The following is a 20,066-nucleotide window of genomic DNA, read 5'->3' on the forward strand; positions in this document are numbered from 1 at the left end:
TCCATAGTCATTACATTTCATGAGATAATAATCTTTATGAGATGGGATTCTATGATAGTTGTTCACATACTTTCTTTTTCTACCCTTTGCAAATATGCTTGTCATTTTGCAAATGCATGGAAGTTTATAAAACATCATGTTAGGACTAACACATTAAACAAAGTGCCACATGAGCAATGTCCTTAAAACTCAGACAATTAGTAAAAAAAGTGTTGAAGCTAAATCACAAGTTTAATCAAAGTTACTAACATAATCTAATGCACAAAAAATATTGATTAGTTATATCTAAGATCAAATACTTTGTATGAGATAGTTATACAATTATATATCAAATGCATCAAAGTAGTGGCTCATAAATTTACCATAATTATGCCTCATGTGATCCTTTATGTTTCTCTAATGCAAGCATTAAATGAAATTCCTATATTTAGTTTTGAAATTCAAAATGACACAAGAACTAATTTTGGTATCCATAGACTTTTTCAATGTATTATCCCCATTTGGCATTGAAGTAATAACATTCTATTACTCTCTTAGACCTTTTTCTCATAACTAAAATTGGCATAAGTGATATTGATGTATATATCAGGGATTGGGAAAATTGGTTTATGTTATACATATAGTGGAGGATATATTGATAAATGGTTCATTGGTGTACTTTGGTATGATGTTATTTTCTTCATTGAAATGAGTATTAGTGATATCATTTGTGTAGTTCTATCCATGTCATCTCACCAGTATTACATTAGACAATCACCTTATTTTATATTTATCAATATTAGTTACACTTCTAATCTCATCAAGGTTGGGAAGACTCAAAATCACTTGGGTCAATAGTATAAGCTATGATGATGATTACTATATCACCAAAGGACATTCTAATAAGCTTATTGGAGATTGGGGTGACTCAAATGAGCTTTAATGCTAGACCTAGTTTTGTCGATGGATTCATTAATATGACTTATCTTGGTGCTTCATTCTACTTACTCAGTGTATGTTTTCCCAATCATCCTTTCATAATAACCTTAAGTATATTTTACACTTCCACCATGCATCCCAAAAATTCAAAATGATACATGTCAATAGTTAGTGTTATGTTGATGAACTCCATCAGTGTGACCTTTTCTAAAGAGGCTTTTCAGATGATCTATACTTCATCAAATGGTGTCTTCTTGATAATCTTAGTGGTTATCAACAAGGTGAATTTTCATTTTTCTAGTAGAGTAATTTTTGCCAATGGTTTTCTTCGGTCAAAGTTTCCCTAATATGTTATATTTATTTTTCTTGTTTAGAGGTCATCAACATGTCTCATATTGTGATGTGGAGCCTAATCAAACTTGGAGGTTTATTTGATGTGGTTTCTTCCTAGACTATTTCTACAAGGGTTTAGAGAAAACACCCTAGGTGCGCTCCCTCTCGTAGTATAGGGTGGGGTCGAGGGGCAATGCCCCCATGGGGGTTTTTGGGGCTAACACCACCAAAGCAAAAAATGACCTTATATTGTAAAAGGGGTCAATTGCTATTTTTCTATTGGATGACTTATTCTAGCAATAATTTTGTAAGTGACTAAATCTTGTATAAAATGACTTAGGGTGTAATGCCCTTCTTGGAAACCCAAAAGAAATAAAACCAATATGTTACAAAGTTTACTAAACTATTTTCTTTTTAACTTTAAACAACATCAAATTAACAATAATGTGGAAGAAATATATACATACACATCAAGAACACGTAATCAATTACAAATACAATTTCAATTCCTCAAGGGTTCCTTCACATTGAGCCACATTTGAGAAAGTTTATTAATAAGTTTAAGTCTCTATTACAATGTCCATAATCATATAATGAATAAACACATACATAGTCATATAAGCATATGCATAAGTACAACTAATAATATGAAAGCACATCTAATGAATAATAGTCACTACACATGTTATAAGATATGTGAAAATAGATACAAGTACATCAATATACAATATAATATTTTGTAGGATATCAAAAGACATGATACATAGATATACAAAATGAATAGAAGTCATCAAGGTAAGAGGAAAAATGATAATGGTACCACTATATCAAGGAGAATCCAACATCTATCAATCTGAGGGGGACCCAAATGGTAAAAATACACTACCTCTCAATTGCATAGTCACCTAATCAAGCTCCCAATCCCATCGTGCAGGAGAGCTAATGTATGATCCACACACATATAATCAAATCATAAAATAATTCTAGGCAAGGAATCCTGATAGCCAACACTACCTCAAGGTTAACACAAACTACTCAAGAAGAAGACATAATAAAAAATGAAAGGACACTCATTCCAATACTAACATCTCATACCAAGTCAACATATAAATACCAAGACCAAAAAGATACAACCACCTCAAAATCAATGTCAAGTGTCACAAGCACAATGACCAATAGATAACAATTGTCATCAATAAAAGTAAACTACTAATCACTAACTCCAACAATAAAATAATAATGAATAACGGATCATTCATTAATAAAAGTCAATTGTCAACAATAAATAACATCCAATCAATGAGTAACAACTCACAATAAAAACAACATCAAAAGTAATCTCCAAAAAGTACACCACTAGAGGCAAATATAAAAAAACCATGAAGGAGATTCAAGCTACATACTATGGAGTTTCATCACATGAGCCAACTCTAAGGTTACCCTGGCAGTCTCTCAAGACCCCAACCCCCTAGTGACTCTATGTGGAACTAGAATACCCTCTCATGATGATGAGGAAACTAGTCATACCTCTCAAGGTATCATCTCTATCTCACCCTTAGTCTATACAAGCACTCAAAGCACAAACAAGGAAAAATCTCTAACTTATCTTTTTAATGTATCTCAAGGAAAAGGGCTAGGAAAGATATTTTAATTACTATATTATCACTTGTTACACAACTTACAATGAGTTACCCTAGTAGCCACTTTGGGCCCTAAGCCCAATTGCAGGCCACTCCCATAGACATGCACCTAGACTACCTTCCCAAAAATAAAAAACCACAATAGTATTCCATACGACAAGAGTAATATTGATTGAATTCGGTTCCTTAATAGATAACTTGAAAACAATATTGGTTCTCAAAACCCAAGTTCTCATAAATGCTCAGTAGCATAAAGCTCATAAAACATAAATCTCAATTCAAGTCATAAAGTTCATCATGACATCCAGTCAAATAATCATAAAAGAAATCTCAAAAATGCCTCTAGTGCACATCCTAACTTGGCCAACTAAACAACCCACAAAGAAAAACTATCAAGAAAATAAACATCACAAGACTATAAATAGAACATTAGAAAATACATAATTTTTAGCCACATGATTTAATTCCACCAATTTCTCTTGTTTAGTTTGGGTCATAAGGATGTGTTTAGAAATAAAGTAAGAATATACATGTTAATATAAATTGTTATGCTAATATAATTATTTAAAACAATAAGTATTTAAATATCCAAACTTTTTGTGCATATAAAAGATCACGCAATATTATCATATTATTAATTTAAATAATCTTAAATCTTAAATAATTTTTTTTAAAAAAAATGGTGAACAACCAAGGCCAGGATAAATTTTATTAATAGAAGAATAAGTTACAATAGCTTTCTCCGTTCAAACGGGCACTAGTAGGAAATAAATGATTTAATTAATAACATAAATATATATTATTATATTTAAATATTGATATTAATTTCAATTTCTAAAATATTAATATGACTTCTATTTAAGTCTAATATTAATATTTACTTTTCCTTTAATTCATAATGCAACTAGAGATAAAATTATAAATTTAATTTAATTATTTATAATTTCTCTCATAAAGTCAAATGGTTATTAACTAAATGATTTCAAAATGAACTCTACCACAACTTCTCTTAAAATATAATAAAATTATAAATATATATTTGATAACTTCCCTCTTGCGTTAATAATTATAAAATTATTTGTATGTAACTAAGTGTTTAATTAGACTTAAATAATCACTAATACTAACATTCACTTTATGCTAATTGAGTAGTATTAATTTAATTTTTGAAATTAATTAATAATAATTTTTTATTATATTTTTCTAAATAAATAAATCTAAAAATTAAATTATATTTTTATAAAATAAAAATAAACATGCAATTAGTATTTTCGAATGTCTTTGATCTCTCAAATCATGCAAGCATACTATACTTAGTTTTCTATTTTTAACATATTTGTTTTCACATGCATGTAATCATACTATACTTAGCTTTCTAACTTTAGCATATTTGTTTTCACATGCATGTAACTTTACTATATTTAGCTTTCTATTTTTAGCATATTTGTTTTTACATGCATGTATACATTTAGTAACAATGTGTTTTCCTCTCAATTAATCTTATGCTTTCCAAATAAATATTGCAACTAAATTATTTTACATATAAAAATAATATTCATCCATATTTAGAAAATTCATGATAATCACATAGTTCTAATAACAAATTTAAAGTTGAAACCCTAACTATTCAATTTATCGTTTTCTTCAAAATTTCCATAATCAAATATTCCTTATATTAACTAAAGAGGTTTAAAAGAATATAGTCATAATAATTTTCTAGAGTTTTTCCACAGTCATCTTGATTAATAAATTTTCCTTTTAAAAATCTACAACATAATTCCTTGTTCTAAAATCACTACAGTAAATTAATAAACAATATTCAAACACCTAGGAAGACACAAAGTAGACAATTCTTCCAATAAACTTCTACAATGGGTTTTCAAACCTTACCTCAAAACCATAGCTAAAATTTGAGACAATCCATGAATGCATGCAAATTCAAACCCTTTGAAATAGATTACTTTAGCGGCGAATCTTTGCCATTTGGTGATCCCATCTCATGGGTCAATCATCATTTGAAAAATAGCACATGCAACATAGGTCAACTGCGTCACCAAATATTTATCAGATTTAGGTCCAACACCTATGGTAGTCGCCCATTAGTTATCACATAATTGGTCAAAAATACTGTATAATTGTCAATGCAATATACACTTTTGATACATTTATTTTAAACATTTTTCCATCCTTTTCATGTTGTTTCTTATTGGCCCACGTTCTTTCGCCATTACTACAACCAAATAATTTTCCCTTGGGTTGGGCATCGCCTACCATTTTCTCAACATGTGTCGACCACCAGCCGTATTTAGCTAATTATTTCCTATTGTGGGCTTGCATAGTAAGGTGCATTTCTGTTGGGGTAAATATGTATTTACTATTTACACTTAAGTTTACTTAGATTAATGCATTATTTTATTATTTATTTTGTGAGGCACTTAGGAGTTTGTGTACCTTTATGAGTTATCATGTTGACAACATAGAAGTACGTAACTCTAATTAAGCACATGGTGTCTATAACACTAGAGTTTGCATCATTCACTGAGTTGTCATATAGAAAACTCCCTTTTTAGCACATGTTGTCTACAACATAAATTTGTGTGATACACCATTGTAAGCTTATCTTCTCATCATCACACTTACTTTCGTACTTAATGGAGGATAACCCATATCTGGTGGACATGTGCCTAGTTGTATGACTTATCATTATGTTGATTCTTAGGCATTCTATATGCATCTCAAAGGCCTTTATATACATGCACTTCTAGCGTACTTTATTCATGTTGAATCAAATACATATCAATATTCTGATCATACTCTTTCTGGTCTACAATTGTGGTTGTATTTGAGTTCTTTTTTCTTGGGTGAATATTTCCCTAAGAAAAATTCTTACATGGTATCAGAGCTTGGAGAATTTCTCTTCACATAGCCGTTTGAGACCATTGTTGCTTCAGCACCTCGACCCAAATTCAGAGTACCATAGAAATTGGGAGCATCTAGAGCTAGAAGGAACCTTACCATTGAATCTAGAATGTCGATTTGGTGAAGATTGGCTATAAATTTAGCTAACTTGGGCCAAAGTCGATTGTGAGAATTTTTTTTTTTTTGCAAATTGGCACCTAGAGGCCCCGATTTACAAATTCGGGTATGATCTTTTAGATCTGCAATTTTAATTTTTAGATTGGTTATTTTATTTCTCTACATTTTTTGGATAGCTTTTTTTGAAATTTTTTTTTGGCCAAGTAGCTCATTAGAGATCTTTTTTCAAAAAAAAAAAATTGGCTAGGTGGCCCAACATAGAAAGTTTTTTTGCATAGGTATTAGGTAGTCACACCATGGCCCTATGTAGAGAATATTCTGTAGGAATATTCCTTTATTCTACCTCAACGACATCAATCTTCAAATTTTTTGGCATTCAAGATCAAATTTGGACACTGCTCTGGCGCCATCTTGAACATTGATCACTGCAATGTCAAATTCCAATTACTGGAGTTTCCCTATCAAGCTTCCACATAGTAGCACTACAATGTGCCACATCATTTGCAACTTGACTCTATAACAACCTCACACTAAGCCACATAGATGAATAGCAGAATGCCACATGACACCTTGTTAATGACAACTATACAAACCCATGTCACCTCAAGTGCTAGTTAAGATCCACATAAGGGAATGACTTACCATGTGGTAATCAAAGAAACTGCCACACAAGTGCCATGTGGACTCACCTATTGTTCACTATGTGTAAACAACGTGGACCTATAACTAGCCACTAGTAAATTTAGCCCTAAATTTTGACTAGAAAAGGTCAAAATTGTGACTAGAGTTGGTCGAATAGATGACTAAACCTATCATCGATCTTTTTTAGTCAGTTTTTTGTCATAGTAATTATGCATCAAAATTTTGACTCCAAAAAGGTCAACTTGCCAACGCAACTTTCGTCGATTTCCTCAGTCCAACTTGAATTCTTATTTCCTCATTTGCATCCACCACTGGTTGAAATTTTGATGTACACCCCCTGAGTTTTTTGACGGTAAAGCCAAACATTCAACGGCAAAAATGACTAGCTGTCATTGAAATTGTGACCAAGCTCCCTTTTAACTGTTGCCAAAATTGTGACCAAGACCCCTTAATTTTCTACAGTGGTACCATATATGCAATGGTAAAGAGAAGACATTTTGATCAAAATTGAGACCAATGGTTGGTAGAAATTTAGATGAGTTGTGCCAATTATTGGAAAGGCTTTGCTCTCATAGGAGCCTTCTAAATTGCACAAAATTGGATTCTAAAGCATAATTGCTTGGTGTGAGACTTAGGGTATCATGCACATTTCTACCTCCACACCATTGTTTCGTTCATATCACATGATTTATTTTATACAAAACAATGGGAAGGAGGAAGAAATGTGCACAATATCCTGAGTCTCCACTGAGCAATTGTGCTTTAGAATCAAATTTTGTGTAGTTTAAAAGGCTCCTATGAGAGCAAAGCCTTTGCAATAATTGACACAACCCGTCTAAATTTTGGTTCTTGAGACATTGTTGCTTGTGAAGACTGTAGGGAAAAATAAAATTAGGAAGATCTTATTTATCAAGAATAAAAGCCAATAACACTAACTAATCTCTATTTTTCAAATAGATACACGTGACAAAAAAAATTACAGTCCCAATCACATCATCATAACCCTTATTTGGCTGCTTGTTGATCAATTCCTTGGCAAGAGCATCCAGGACATAATATTAGAACACAATCAATCACCGAGCCTATTTTTAGCAATTGAACTGTACTATAGAAACAAAAATTGCCTTAAAATTGACACCTCACTAGTTGTAGTTCATTTGCATCCGTAATGGCTTCACAAAAGTTGAAAGTTTACCATTTGTCAAGAACACAAAAGGCACTCGTAGTTCAGCTACATCAGTAAAAGTAAAGTTATTTGAATGTTCAAAAAATGTGAAACTTCCACTTAATAGCTAGAAAAGCCATAATTCCTCAGTATACATCATCTTTGATGGAATGTTCATAAGTGAATGATTTTCTCTAAAAGCTCAAATTTATGCACAAAGAAGTACTATGCTCTTGAAGATATATATACAGGTTACAAGACTAATATATCAAAAGGAGAATGGTGAGGGTAGGAGACTATCATCAATATCGATTGTGGAGTTGCAGATAGGTAAGTGATAAACATAAAAAGGTAGTACAAGGCACCATTTTCCATGTTCTAATATGATGAACTACTTTGGAGCTGGTTCTAAACCTTGATTTCTTAATGTTGGATTTGATCCAATGGTACCATTATCTGGAGGAGGTCCCACACCCCACTTTCCTGCTAATTCTGAAGGCTCAATGACATAAAATCCTTCGTCAATCATTCCAAGAGTGATCTGATTCGAGTAAGATGGGTGTGATGCAACTACTAGAGGATAGACACTACATGAATGATCAAAGGATACATTTTGAGTTAAATCATAGAATACAAGAAGGTTGTTGCATGAATATACTACACTTGAAATGGGAGCATATAGAGAATCATGAGGTTTCCACTACAGTACAAACAAATGTGATATCAGTTTACACTCATAAAGAGAAGGTAGCTTATATCACTATCACTTACTAAATTTGAATTCTAAATTGCTGACAAAGACTTACATAATGCAAATAGTCAAACTTAGAAGCATCATAAATAGCAAGTTGGCTCTCATGAACCCAACAAGTGAACTTGATCATTATGGAACTATACTCTTGTATCCCCAACCGATGGTGGTGATCTTTCTATCTGCACTTGTAAAAATTTTGACTTTCGCTTCTCCCATCTATCAATGCTCTAGAAACAAAGCTGTCAGAACATTGGCCAAACATTTAGTAATTTGAATCTATAAACATGTGAATGTACAAAATGAGATGGAAATGGATATACAAAATGAAGAAAAACTTGGGCATTGGCCCCTGAAGATACCAATACATTCAAAGTGTGTGAAAATGCCAAGCCTGTAATTTTCTTTTGGTGCCCTTTAAGCTTCATTTTTACCTGGTTAGTTTAAACAAGTTTTGAAAAGACACAAGTTAGAATGTCATCATATTGAACAATGTCATCATATTGAATGACCCCAAATACTCTTCCTATAAAATAAACACCAAAACAAAATGAATAGAATGAGGACAGTTCACTTTGATCATGTATAATATTTTTGCATTGACTTTGCAATTCATATTTTAGAATCTATAATCTAGATAGCGAATTAGTGAAAAAGAGACTACCATGATGTATCATTTAGTATAGTGAGCTTGAAAAGAAACAAAAAGTCATGCTAGATCATAAATATAATTTCAAAGATACTTGCAATCAAGTCTACAAGCTTTCCAATTTATGATACAACTTAAGACTTTTTCATATGAGTGTGGTTAGGTTTATAATGGATTAGACAAGATAATGAGCTAGAAAGGAGAAAAGTTATGATGATAGATAAAGCTATGATTTCTAATTTTGAGTTTACAAAAATACACAATCAACTCAAAAAATAAAAATTTAGAGCAAATAAAGATTATGTTTATAAGTAGTTTACTTAGTGTACACTATTTTTCTCAGAATTTAATGAATTTCAAAGATTTTGATATGCCTTCATAAATCTCTTTTGCATCAATATTTATGAGTTATTAACAAGACATTATGGCAATGGCACATACTCCATTATCTATCATGATCAAGATAGGAAGTTAGAGAACACAAAAGATCATAGAACATGATCTAAAATATTGATAGGAAAAAATGATAAAAATAACTAAATTTGAAAACAAATTAGGCAATCTTACTTTCTTGGTCTATAATAAATTTTTTCAAAGAGTTCAAACACCCATGAATATAATGAATTAAAAAAAACAAAAAATCTTGATGATGGATTGTAAGAACATGGATCATACTCTATAATGCATTATTGAAACAATGATCTAGAAAAGACAAGGTCATAATGGATCATAGAAAATGTTGACACAAATAAAATATATGCAAACAATTTCAAGAGCATTCAAATTCAAAATAAATTTGGCAATCATACTCTATAGATCTACATTAAAGACCTTAAATAGTTGAATTATTATCTATATTGAAGATACTAAGCTAGATAAGAAAATTTTGATGCACAGATCACAAAATTTTGATAGCATACTATGTGATGCATCAAAAGAATAAATCACAAAGGACGAGAGCTATACCAATAGATTGCAAGAATGAAATCTACAAACCTCCCAAAAAGAAATCAATAATGTACAACTTCATTCATCCAAAATTTGAATCAAATCACTATTCTACAGAAGTGCAAATTGACTAGTTGTGAAATAAAGAAACTATTCTACTAGCTTTGCCAAACTAGCTTTTTCAACTTATTTTCAAGTTCTCCCAAACAACTCTCCAAACAAATTAGGGTTTTAGATACCCTTAAAAAATTTATTCAACATATATAAAATTTAACAACATTTATTTTGAATCAATACCTCAGACCAAACCCTGCTACCCCTTTCAAAAGTTCGAATTAGGCTACTTTTACAAAGAAAGTGTCCTTTCATCTTGCAACCAAGTTCTTAAATTTTTCACAATGTCTCAATTTATTTCCAAACAACATATTCTTGTACTAGTTTACTTAGCCATACTCATTTTATGCATTAACTCCTAAACCCTCACTATTAAGCCTCAAACTAGGGCATCATTAAACTAAGCCTCCACTTACCTTCAAACCCACCTAAGGACCCCTCACCATGTCCTTAACATAAAAAAAATCTATCATAAAAAAATACCTCTATATGGACAACTTGACCAATCCAATAGTTTCTCACACATTCCATTTACCTTTCTTGAAGATTTCAAGGGAAAATATATTCATAATAGTACTAGAGATGACCACAAAGTTCTGAAAGGCGGTTGGCTACCTCAGTGTTTGTAAATCCCAATCATATATGCATATGTTTAATTCACTCATCCATTCGATATACATTAAACACTATAGATTCCACATGGCCATGATGGTTCACCATGCTCAATTTTAGATTTGATGTCCTATATGTAACTTAAATGGGCAGATTAGAGGATGTTACTCTAATATTTCTCCATAATTTAAAATTTGAATGCTCAGTTATGAAAGGGGTCATTGTCTCTTATAACTAATTCATTAGCACCTACTTTCAATCATTCAACTCAGAGCACCTCTTTATTGCCCGAATGTCTTTAGATTCTCTCCCTTTCAACCATGTTACTAAGTCTTCTATTCTCTTTCTTGGTAGAATGTTTTCAACACCTATTTCGTTCTACTAGTGATGGTTCCACATAGAAAATTAACTTCAATCTATAATATACACTAATCCAAGTCTCTAAGGCCCAACTCTAAAATGTAGCTCAAACATTCTTGTTAAATAGCAAGAGCGATGGGAGTTGAGATCACCATCTACTGCAACAAGGCAATTACTTGAATCTCCTATCTAGAGCAATCTTGTGATGACTTCAAACCAATTTATTTGAAGCCTTGTTGGTAGAAATTTCAAAATACAACTTGTAGAATACCATTCATTTGTAACTTATAAGAAACAACAATTTCAATAGTTGGAAAAGACACATGTTCCAATTGATTAAGGTAACACCTCTAAAACCAATTAGAATGTTGTTGTGCTATATACAACACACTTGCAACATGTTGTGAGTCATTCCAACAATGCTATCACTAATCCACATTGCATGAATAATTTTTATGGCCAATTAAGCTACTCAATGATCATTCGCAAAGGACACGGTGATTTCCATTCGAGGTACATACATTATGAAATTATAAGTGATTCTTGGAAGTGCCTTATTTGAAACAACAATAGTTTACTTCATATACATCTTTGGGAATTCAGGTTAGAAAGAATTTGGCTGAATTTTTATTCTCCAGCGTTACACCACCTTATTCTAATCATTTACATCACCTTCCAACTACTACTCCTAGAATTTATCATAGAATTCATTGCACTTCATCCACCAATACAAGTGGTCCTTTATTGAAACATTCAACCCAAAAATAAAGTCAGCTTGAAAATTAATCCAAGATATCAAAACAAAGTCATAGAGCATCTTTCACTTCAATCAATATTTCACCAACTCAATGCAATTTACATAAAAAGCAAACATAATAGAAAACTAACCTCAACAAACTACATAAAAAGTAAACTCAATGCAATTTTCTAATGAGAACTAACCTTAGACATTATAACCCATGGAATTCTGCCAACCCCTAATGAAAATGTTTTAGTATAGGCTTGTACAACACAAATACAAGAAGATGTTATAAACAATAATTTTTATTAGAAATGGATATTGAATTATTGAGATTTGAATAAAATATTGCTTGGTTAATGATGTAATACTCACCAATAGACCAATCAGAGCTAGCCTACTCCTAATCAACTGTAAAATAAATTGTGTAGAGTGTTACTATAGAACAAGGTAGATTGAAATAATTCAAAATAAACATCATAATTTTGATGTTCTATCTAATTGTCATTTTCTGTAATTTATGTACTTGGTAATTATGTTGAAAAATTGGCTGCCAACTTATGGACTAAAGTAACATTAGAACTCAATTATCAAATAGAAAATATATGCTTGTTAACAATAGTTCCATTAATGCATCCAAGTATCAACTTAAGATTACATCCATACATAAAACCACCATTGCAAAATCAAGGATCAAATTAGAGGAAAAATCTCAAAAGTTCACCAAAAGCTAGATAACTCCCTAATCAAGAATATTAGGGTTAGGGCACCTCTATGGATCATGGTTCTATCTCCCTTTTAACAAAAATTGGTTCAAGGATTTTGAGGCATGCTCATACATGTGTATCCAAGTGGAGTCAATTCCTAGTACCTGCACACACCTACATCACTGGACAACAAAATACAACACACACACACACACACACACACACACACACACACACGCAAGGAAGGAGGAGTGTGATATCGTGTATATATCCTAAAGAACTAATTAAAACTATCTCCCCTCATCCAAAAGTCACACCAAATAAAATAAGCATACATATATGTACATAAGCATAGTCTTTTAGTTGGATTGGCTTAAAATGAAATCATACTTATTCATAAGCAATGTGTTCAAGTGTGATATTGAATTATAACTCTAAGCAACATATTAAGCATGATCCAAGGTATTGAAAACATGATATTGAATAAATATGAATCAAGGTACACTTTTAACGATGCATTTTAACAACATACTATGATCAATGTATGATGCAAAATAAGTTCTAAGCATCATAAGAAATCCCAACTAGTACATTAAGGTTCTAACTATTAATAATTCAATTGATGCATTAATTAAATCAAGAACCTATAGAACTTTTTAGGAACTTGTCAAGTAGATAGATGTCATATAGACTGAAATTCTTAAAGCTAAACATATAATTAAATACACCCTTACAATTCCTTCATTGATTCAATCTCATGCATTATTTGTTAAGATAAATCTTATATTCCAAAATGTCCCAAATTACTTATACTAATAGAGGGGTATTACAGGTCATTCTACATTTCCACACATTCTAGTTGACATTGGCATCTCCAATCCTCTCCTTTGGGAGCAAGTTCTCATGGTAGGAGATAGGTTATGGGCTCAACTACTAGATTATGAGGACCTCTCCTTTTGGAGTCATCAATGCTTCTCCATAGGATATTTGGTTATAGATTATCCTTTTGCATGTCAAAGAGGCATTGTCACTTTTTGGAGGGACACAAGTGATAATTATTTGACTATTTGTGCATCTAACTCTTCCTCTAATGACTCTCCATAGGGTAATGATGACTCCTCCCAATGTTATGGTTCTATTGAACTAGCCTTTTGTGGCCTAATGGATCTGACCCCACCTCTTGTTGTTGATGTGGTCCACTCTAGCCACATGCAACCTTCTCTAAATGTTGTTTCTCCTGATTCACATCAAGGCTTGATTGTTGAGATAAAACATTGTCAATATCTAGAAATTATTGTTGTTGATTCTCTCTCGAAATGGTCTCTTCGACATTCCTCTTGTAGTTGGGACCCTACCAAACTTAAGGCTTGAAATTGTCCAAAGGTGGAAAAAATTAGTATGTAGACTCTCACTCACTTCCCCAAATGGTGGGTGAGTTGTCTACCTATTATTGATGGGGACTAGAAGTTGTGTACTAGTTGGTTTCTAACAATCTTTCTTGACTTTGTTGTACATGTTGGAATAGTTAGGAAATGAAAGATGTTGAGGTAGGGGGTAAATTTGTATCCAATTAGAATGTGGAGAGCCAATCATATAGGTGGGGTTGTTCATGCATTCCCCAACAACAACCCACTTAGCACAATCATCATTTTCATCAATGCATTCATCAGAAGTGCCCATTTTAATGAAGTCATATGCCTTCACATGTATCCATTTTGTACCAGACCACTTCTCTCCTTCTATAACAAGACAACTTCCATGTAGACTATTTTCATCAGCTATCCCATTTGGTAGAAGACTGAAGAAGAGAATACCATCACCTTTTCTTGGCTTCACTATATTAAAAAAACAACATGAATTTTATTTTTCACTTGTACTACAATCATCTCACAGATCATTTTAGTTTTGACTATGAATTAGAAAATAAATTATATTGATAAACATAAAGAATATAAGCTTCACTTCATCTTTCACCCTTAAGATTATTAAATGTAAACATGAATGCTTAGTTAGTGCTAATTTGGAGAACAAAAAAATTTCCAAAGTATTTATACTTGAATATCCACCTTTGGCACATTTTGACCAAGAACTATCTTTTAATTGGCCATCACTTTCTTGACTACCCAACAAAGACAATTGAATAATATTTGTAAGAGCTCACTTACATTTTATGATATGGATTAACCACATAAAGTGGGTGTTTGATGCAAAGAAACTAACCTCTGAATAGGGAAAAATAGTCTCACCCCCCTTGATCACATCTGATAAATATATGAGCACTGTGGAAATTTTATGACCACCCACCTCTTTGTTAAACTTATCATGGAAAAAATCAACACGAGGTTCATATTTCTAGCCATTTTCATCCCTGAGGAAATTCATGTACATAAAAGTCTTGTCTCAACTACAAAGAAATTATAACACCCAAATATCATGCAAACAACAAATCAATATTTAACCTAATTAAAAGATACATTTTCTAACAAATATGATGCACATTTAGAACCATTTTATGTATTCAATTCAGTCTCAAACCTAGGTGTCCAAGACAGGTGACTTACATGAGTTGGATTGAAGGTATTAGATTCATCAATGGGATATTTGAATGCATCACTTTGATCTCTTATTGACATTTTCTTCCTAACCAATAATATCAAACTCAGGAAATTATAAATAATATTGTGTACATTTGAAGCTAAATTGGTCATGTGTATTAGATACATCGTAAATCCAGTTGTCAAACAAAGAATAGAATTCAAGAAAAGCCTAAAAAGTGGATGTTGATCTAAACTCTGACAAATTAAAAAACTAATATAAATAGTTGAGTATATTGCTTACAATGACAATGAAACAAATCAAGTATTTTGGTCTTGGGCAGATTTTCCAACTCCTCTATGTATTCCTATATAATATATTGAATAGATTGATAACCTAATATCAGTAGCAATCAACTATTTTTTTTAACGTCTTCATTGGAACTAATTAGCTCCAAAGTTTTACTCAAATTTTAGCTTAAATTGAAATTGGAAGCTGACCTAGTTGATACTAGTGAATGAAATATATATATATATATATATATATATATATATTTCTAGAACAAACAAAGAGAGGCACTAGGATTTTAGTTGCTTCATATGACACATCACATTGGCTTCCCTTAAGAGCTTGTAATGCTTCTTTAAAATTGTTATCACGACCAGCCTTTGCCTGGAATGCATTGACAACAAATGTATTAGAAAGAGCACCACATTTCAAACATGTAGGGTTTTTTAAATAAGATATTGTACAATTCTTAGATGGTCATTTTAAAACATCTCACATTAATATGAAAATTGAGCATGGAAAATAAGATAATTTTGACTATTTAATAGTTTTTGTTTAGAAAAAAAGTCATAAATTATGTTCTTATAGTAAAAGAATATTATGACTTAAGAAAAAAACTACATGATATTAAAACATGACATCGTGCTTTAAAAACTAAAAAGGTACCTGTAACAAAGAATTTCATTTGGACTTGCTAATTGGTTGTCACTATTAACTATAAGCTTATCTTTAAAGTTTGAGCTTCACTTGGTTTCGAGAATAGTTTAATATTCTCTACTAAACAAGGCCAATTACGTGAAGGTGGAAGCTCATTTGTCCCCTCCCCACCCCCCCCCCCCCAACATCACTCTAAATTCCCCATTAACATTTAATAACATTCATTCATTCATCCATCTTTGAAATATAACATTCAATCATTATAATCACATGATAACATTCATTAACTCATAAAATTCATTAACACACAACATTCATGAATAATTAATTAACACACAACATTCAAGATTAAGTCATTCATGAATAATTCATTAACACAATATTCATTAACACCCAACATTCATGAATAAGTCATTAACACATAAAATTCATTAACACACAACAATCATTTCTTTTTGGCTTTCTTGCTATTTTTTGTTTTCATGAAATTTCTAAGAGGAATATCAATGTCCTTGTCATCCCCCTCCTCTACTAGTTCTAACACATGTCTCCTCCTCATCGATTTAGGAACATCATGAGGCCGCTGCACCAAAGGGGGGTCCGCTACAATAACAAGTACTTCATGAATTAAATTCACACCATTTTATATTAGTGAATTATGAGTTTTTATTTAAGTAAAAGAAATATAAATCAAAAAATTAATTTAAAAGAACAAAACATATATTTTCTTTACCTGAATGTGCTACATGAGCTACCTGCTAATCAGTCTGAACATCCTCCAACACTTGTTCAACACGATATGATTCTATATCCTCTAAAATATACACAAAAAGGTTACACCAAGCTCAATTAAAGATGTTAAATTGTATTAATAATTACATAATTAGTTTTAAATAGAAAATGATCACCTCCATGGACAATACAATGCACATTAGGGGCTTCATGATGTGGCATATGATCTGTGTCATGATTAATACACTGCATTGCAATGTCATGCACATTATTATCAAATAGATTGTTGCTCAAATATTCAATTTCTAATATATTTTTTGGCATATTTACCTTTGCACATGATATAGGAGACTATTTGGTTGGGGCAATGGAAGCTTGTCATAGGCGTTTAGCCACGATTGCATAGCCTTGCTTGAAGGCAATTCTTTTGTGTTCTTCCGTGACCTCCAAATTAAAATCAACACCCTGCATTTTATTTTCATTTTTTATTAATTAGAAAAATTATTTGCATTTTATAAAAAAATTTCTTTGCAATTCATTTACTGCTACTTACAACTCATGCTTTGATTTTAGAATATCCATCAGAGCCAAGTTTGTGGTGCCCAACCTTTTCCAACCTAGCCTTTGTTGCCTTTGATGTGTCCTGCAACCTATGAAAAGTTTGAAATATGTTAGATGATATAGATATAAAGATCAGTACTAATTAGTGCATTATTAGATTAATGTACTAGTAGTTAATACTATTGCATACCTTCTCACACTTGTTTGTGTAGTTTCTCTTCGATCATCCACCGCTTTCTCCTTTGCATCCAAAATGAACTCATTCCATTCCCTCACTGTAATAAAGGGAGGATGCTCGTACTTCAGGTTTAGGATGAGACTCTTTCTATATGAGTCCCTCACAACCTTAAGATGTTTGCAAGCTTTTTGTAACATTTTCTTATGATAAAAAATATTATTACCAAACTCATGCTCTAAATCTCTGAGCTGATCTTTTAATTTTTGATCTTGAAAGTTCCACCTTTTAAGAAAAAACACAAAATTGTTAGATATAGCTAGTAAAAGAAAAGACCTAAATGAAAGGAAAATTTTTGCACCAATTAATGATATGAAAAAAAAATAGTGGGATAAAATTAGTTCACTTATGATGTTCCACCTTGTACGTATGGTGGGCCTCAATATTTGCAGTGTGAGGTCATAAAGCTTCCTATAAAATGTATCATTTCCTGCAAAAAAATTTCAGGGATAATCAATCCAGAGCTTCTTATGAATAGGTAAATGCATATTACAATATAAAAAAATTTTATTTAAAGTACTTGGAATCTTAGGAAATTTTAAAGGCATCGATTCATCATTGTCAATCAACAACGATGTCTGCAAAGCTCCCATGCTAGAAACATGAATTATCACCAATACTTGCACTATGATCTATCTCTGGCGTAGCAGACCGTGCATCTCCTACCACAAAAAAAAAAATCCACTATGTGATGCACCCAAGATAAAAGTACAAATTATCAACTCATAATTAATACAAAATCAAATATAGAAAAATAAGGATTTAGCAGTTGGACATCCCCTTGTTGTCGACATTGCAGTCGGCAATCTCGTATGGATGTCCATTGACCTCCTAGGAGTCTCCTACACTTGATGACCTAAACAATACATTGTTAGCAAAGACATTTTGAAATAATAAAATTAAGAGTTAACTTAAGAAGTTTTTGAATGTTTGAAATAAAAAATTCCTTGTAACTTGCCAACTAAAAGATTATTTTACCAGTGGTAGTTAGAGCTCTACTACTACTACCCTCACCATGTTGTCCTTGACTAGGTTCTAGATTAGTTACCAAAAAATCTTGTAACAAGAACACATACTACATATTTTACTTCAAAATATAAAAGATTATAAAATATAGTTCTTTATTGAACTTTTGTTATAACTAAAGATTCATTACTGCTTACTTCATAACGATGAGCTTGCACTCTCAAATCAGATAGCCTCTTCATCATCTAGTTGGATGGAATATTTGCTTCATCCAAAGTTCTCATTATTTCTATTTTTTTTAAAATTATTTTTTCTTCAACATTATTGTTACATTGGGAGTTTCTACAATATCATCATCAGAAGGGGTAGCAAATGGCTCTGTAGCTAGTGCAGGTGCTTTTCCCTTATCCTAAACATCAGATTGTGACAGGAATATCAGTAAAACTATCATAAAAACTAACAAACTGTAAATAAAATAACATAATAATATAACATTTTTCAACTATCTAATTTGTAAAATTTCAATAAGGTTTACCCTTGTTGAAGAATGGGTGGGAGCAGCATCCTCATGGTCTCTATCATCCGTCGGATCCATATTGTCTTGTCACAAAGATTAAACATAAAAACTTTAGCTAACTGAAAGCAATAGACAACAAAAAAAAACTTATTAACATAATGGTATATAGTACTTACAACCCACATGATAGAAACTTTGTTTGTATCTATGCAATTTAAATGGTAATCTATTAGCAATTCTTCCCCTCCACTTATTGATTTTATTGCACAAACAAAAACTTCATTCCCCTCACGTGCCTCAAATATGAAATTGGGTTGCTTACTAGTTGAGGAAGGTCACATACTATTTAAAACACCTACAATATTACCTGCTGCTTTTGGTCTCCCATCAATGTACATAGAAAATATTTTACTTTGATCATTTTCTTTCTGTTGTATATAATTAGCTGATAGTGCATACCTACGCATACTTTTCTTATATCAAACAATCCACATCCAATCACTATAACTGTAACATGGACTGACATACTTGAATAGTTTCACAACTTTTTTGTAACATACCATTATCCCATCCATGGAAAATAGGGCCAAACCATGTAAAAAGGATGGAACAATGTGATATATCCTCTCATTAACACAAAAATCTGTGTTAATTGGAGGTAGCTCATTGGTTACCCATTCTTTCTCAATGTGTGTGTACCAAAAGGGCACCTTGATGTCACCTTTGGTCTCATCAACATAAGAACATGACCCCCCATTAGCAAGGAAAAATTGCATGTGTTTATCAAATTTTTTTCTAATCTTTTGACCTTTAGTTGATCTCCCTATTTTAGCCGCACTACATGTAGAGCTTTCATCTACCATTTCCTCATTTCCCTCATTCAATGTAGATAGATCTGACAAGTACCTATTCAGTGGCACTTGCAATCCATCAAATGGAAATTTGATAATATTTAAATAAT

The 20,066-nt window shown here is 31.8% G+C and overlaps 1 pseudogene; it reads right to left on the reverse strand.

Annotated features, from left to right (window-relative positions):
- Positions 1 to 3,128: 3,128 nt before the first annotated feature.
- Positions 3,129 to 3,195, reverse strand: LOC149579600 (small nucleolar RNA SNORD36; annotated as a pseudogene).
- Between the last annotated feature and the right edge of the window lie 16,871 nt (positions 3,196 to 20,066).

Source organism: Cupressus sempervirens, chromosome 1 (genome assembly GCF_028749045.1).
Source record: "Cupressus sempervirens isolate cs-2001-9-10 chromosome 1, ASM2874904v1, whole genome shotgun sequence".
Lineage (NCBI taxonomy): Eukaryota > Viridiplantae > Streptophyta > Pinopsida > Cupressales > Cupressaceae > Cupressus > Cupressus sempervirens.